The sequence below is a fragment of the Mus musculus genome, chromosome 6 (genome assembly GCF_000001635.26).
Source record: "Mus musculus strain C57BL/6J chromosome 6, GRCm38.p6 C57BL/6J".
Lineage (NCBI taxonomy): Eukaryota > Metazoa > Chordata > Mammalia > Rodentia > Muridae > Mus > Mus musculus.
In genome coordinates, this window is record NC_000072.6 from 57855642 (window position 1) to 57860356 (window position 4715).

Below are 4715 nucleotides of genomic sequence, written 5' to 3' on the forward strand. Positions count from 1 at the left end.
ATTATCACTTGATCTTTGACAAGGGAGCTAAAACCATCCAGTGGAAGAAAGACAGCATTTTCAACAATTGGTGCTGGCACAACTGGTTGTTATCATGTAGAAGAATGCGAATCGATCCATACCTATCTCTTTGTACTAAGGTCAAATCTAAGTGGATCAAGGAACTTCACATAAAACCAGAGACACTGAAACTTATAGAGGAGAAAGTGGGAAAAAGCCTTGAAGATATGGGCACAGGGGGAAAATTCCTGAATAGAACAGCAATGGCTTGTGCTGTAAGATCGAGAATTGACAAATGGGACCTCATGAAACTCCAAAGCTTCTGCAAGGCAAAAGACACTGTCAATAAGACAAAAAGACCACCAACACATTGGGAAAGGATCTTTACCTATCCTAAATTAGATAGGGGACTAATATCCAACATATATAAAGAACTCAAGAAAGGGGACTTCAGAAAATCAATTAACCCCATTAAAAAAATTGGGCTCAGAACTGAACAAAGAATTCTCACCTGAGGAATACCGAATGGCAGAGAAGCACCTGAAAAAATGTTCAACATCCTTAATCATCAGGGAAATACAAATCAAAACAACCCTGAGATTCCACCTCACACCAGTCAGAATGGCTAAGATCAAAAATTCAGGTGACACAGATGCTGGCGAGGATGTGGAGAAAGAGGAACACTCCTCCATTGTTGGTGGGATTGCAGGCTTGGACAACCACTCTGGAAATCAGTCTGGTGGTTCCTCAGAAAATTGGGCATAGTACTACCGGAGGATCCAGCAATACCTCTCCTGGGCATATATCCAGAAGATGTCCCAACCGGTAAGAAGGACACATGCTCCACTATGTTCATAGCAGATTTATTTATAATAGCCAGAAGCTGGAAAGAACTCAGATGCCCCTCAACAGAGGAATGGATACAGAAAATGTGGTACATTTACACAATGGAGTTCTACTCAGCTATTAAAAAGAATGAATTTATGAAATTCCTAGCCAAATGGATGGACCTGGAGGGCATCATCCTGAGTGAGATAACACATTTACAAAGGAATTCACACAATATTTACTCACTGATAAGTGGATATTAGCCCAAAACCTAGGATACCCAAGATATAAGATACAATTTCCTAAACACATGAAACCAAGAAGAATGAAGACTGAAGTGTTGACACTAGGCCCCTCCTTAGAATTGGGAACAAAACACCCATGGAAGGAGTTACAGAGACAAAGTTTGGAGCTGAGACGAAAGGATGGACCATCTAGAGACTGCCATATCCAGGGATCCACCCCATAATCAGCTTCCAAACGTTGATACCATTGCATACACTAGCAAGATTTCATCGAAAGGACCCAGATGTAGCTGTCTCTTGTGAGACTATGCCGGGGTCTATCAAACACAGAAGTCGATGCTCACAGTCAGCTATTGGATGGATCACAGGGCTCCCAATGGAGGAGCTAGAGAAAGTACCCAAGGAGCTAAAGGGATCTGCAACCCTATAGGTGGAACAACAATATTAACTAACCAGTACCCCGGAGCTCTTGACTCTAGCTGCATATGTATCAAAAGATGGCCTAGTCTGCCATCACTGGAAAGAGAGGCCCAGTGGACATGCAAACTGTATATGCCCCAGTACAGGGGAACGCCAGGGCCAAAAAAAAAAAAAAAAAAAAAAGGGAATGAATGGGTAGGGAAGTGGGGGGAGGTTATGGGGGACTTTTGGGATAGCATTGGAAATGTAATTGAGGAAAATATGTAATAAGAAAAAGAAAAAGAAAAAAAAAGAACAGCTGATTTTTCAAGAGAAAACTTTAAAGCTAGAAGAGCCTGAAGCAATATATCCCAAGTCCTAAATAACATTCCGTCTAAAGTGATATACCCAGAAAAATGGCTGCCATGATTGAGAGAGAAAAAAAAAATTTCTACATTAAAGGTCTGAAAAAAAAATTCAACAAGCCATACTGTAGGAAAATACACGGAACATTATTTTGGCCTGAAAAGAGGAATAATGAAAGCTGAGAGACAGTGGAAAAAATATAAAACTACAATTATTAAAATAACAAGTACCATGAAGAACAACTCCAAAAATCAACATGATGATCAGAAGTAACACACAGATTTCAATAATGATGTATGAATGAATCGCCTCAGCAATCCACTCAAAAATTACTGAGTGACTGAAAGGATCAAGAAACCAAACTCTGCTTGCTGCCTACAAGAAACACATCATAGTATTAAACACTACGTCAGGGTTAAAGAATGGGCAAAAGTACTCCAATCAAATGGAATCAGAAACAAAGTAGGAGTCACTATCCAAACAACTGGCAAAATAGACTTCGCCCTAAAACTAATTAGATGAGATGAAGAGGGACACTTCATTCTAATCAAGGGAACAGTGAACCAAGAAAAAACTACTACTCTAAACATATATATGCCAAACTCAGGGATAACTAATGTCTTTTCTTTTTGTTTCTAAGGTTTTAAAATCTGTTAATTGTTTGTGAACTTCACATCAGGTACCAGAATCCCTCTCCTCTTGTACTGGCCTTCCACCCTTGCAACCTCCCTCCCAACAAATAAAAATAATCTCATCATGGAATCTGTAGTGTGTCACAGTTGTCCCACATTATTCACTTCTGTCCACACTTCTTTCTTATAAAATTTCATTGTAATGACTAACAAGTCATGGTATGAGGCCTCTGGCTTCTACTACTCTATCAATACTGGAATCTCACTGAGACTCCTCTCTGATATCCTGTTGTTGCCCTGTGTCATGGTGATCCTATAGTTTTGGCTCTGTAGAAATGGTACTTCATGCACAGTGGCAGTTCATTGATAGGGTAGATGCTGAGGCAGACCAATTCAAAGGCCTGCATCTAGGCCTGAGAGGTAGTTGACCTTGTCAGCCAGCAGACTCACACTCCCATTCCCTTGTGGCCAGACCATCTACAACCCCTGCCACCAGGGCCAGCTATATCCTGCTGTGCAGGTGAAGTACAAGACTTGCTTTCTCAAATGTTGCAGCATGTGAAGGGTAGGGATAGCTCTCCTGGTCTCATGATCCTGTCAGGGTCAACTTTTCCACCCACCTCTGGTGGTAAGGGCAAAAGAGAGAGGAGGAAATCTCTTCTTTGTGGAAGTCACTGCACAGTAGACAAGAGACAGGACCAGCTCTCCCACACTCAAGTCCTTAAGGCCAACTTTATCTTAACTCCCATATCCCAGGTTAGCTCTACTGTGCTGCACAGGTGAAGGGCGAGCCAGATTGAAGGACAAGTCCAGATCTCCTGCTTTCTTCACCCCAGGGCCAGGTCTCCAGCCTGCCATACGTGGTAAGGGGGGAAAATGCTACCAGAGGAAGATGAGTGGTAGGGTCAGCTATCCCACACCGACTCAATTGCAACTCCCAAAATGTGCAGGGAACTCTCCAGAGTACAGCTGGCTAGGGGCAAGGTAAGCTCTCTTGTTCTCATGCCTCCAGGGCCAGCTCTCCCAGGATGCCCAGGTAAAGGGTGAAGCCAGTTCTTCACAGTCCTCAGACATCAACATGTCCCTAGTAGCAGTTCAAACCAAGGATGTCCTCCTGTACTTCGGTGGTAACAGACCACTGTGCAGTGCAACAGACCCAGATACCACCCCTACCCAACACCCTCCAGTGTCAGTACAGGTCAAGACCGCATCATGGTCCCAGGTGGCGTCACTGACAACTCATATCAGGCTTTTTTTTTTTAAATTAACATTGAATTCTACCTTTCTTAGTTGTGCTTACATCCTCCTGTTTCTCTTTCTCTTCTATTTCTCTATCACTTACTTGCTCTTCTTAGTGGTGTCCAGGGTCTGAATATCTGAGTCATTTCAGGAGTGATCTTAGGAGTCTTATGCCCTGTTAGCCCTCTAACACTATGCATTATGCAGTATGGTGTGTGTGTGTGTGGTAGGGGGAGGGTCTTCTTGAGCATGGTCTCCCCTCCTCCCCCAGGTCTGGGCAGTGCCAGACTGGTGTTCATCTCAGGCTAGCTCCTTTTTTGGGGCACCATAGACCAGACTGGGTTCTTCTAGCAGGTTTCTGGCTAGCCCCAGCCCACCTTGTACCAGAGTGGTTGTTGTCTTAGGGTAGCTCCCTGTGCAGGTCCCCGGTACCAGATGGTGATAGTCTCAGGCTCGGTTTTTTTCAGCGAATGTTAGGCTACTAAGCATTCAGATGTCCATATGTGAGAACACTTAGCACAGACAAAGCATCTTGTCTGCCACCTACTGACACACATGTGACACAGCAGCCACAACTGCAATACTTCTATTGGGCAGGGGGATTGAAAGACACAGATTAACATCAATCCATTAATTATAGATGATTTTAATACCCAACATTCTCCAATAGGTAGGTTATCTGGACAAAAATAAACAGAAACATCAAATAAATAGATGACATTACTCACCAAATGTACTTAACAAACATCTACAGAATTTTCTAATCAAACATCAAAGAACACAAATTTTACTCTGCAGCAAAAACCACCTTTCTAAATTAGACCACATCCCAAAATAAAAAACAAATCACTAAAAATTAAAGTTTGAAATCTCTCATTGTATCCAATTTGTCCACACTGCAATAAAATGTAATATTTATAGCAAACAAATCTCTATTAAGTACAAACACTCTAGAGATTAAACGACATATTATAGAATGATGACAGTATCCAAAAAGAAATCAATG

General features: G+C 42.2%; 1 non-coding gene across 1 annotated transcript; it reads right to left on the reverse strand.

Annotated features, from left to right (window-relative positions):
• Positions 1 to 4178: 4178 nt before the first annotated feature.
• Positions 4179 to 4307, reverse strand: Gm25726. The gene has a single exon (XR_003956618.1). It is a non-coding gene; the product is annotated as a small nucleolar RNA SNORA17 (small nucleolar RNA).
• Between the last annotated feature and the right edge of the window lie 408 nt (positions 4308 to 4715).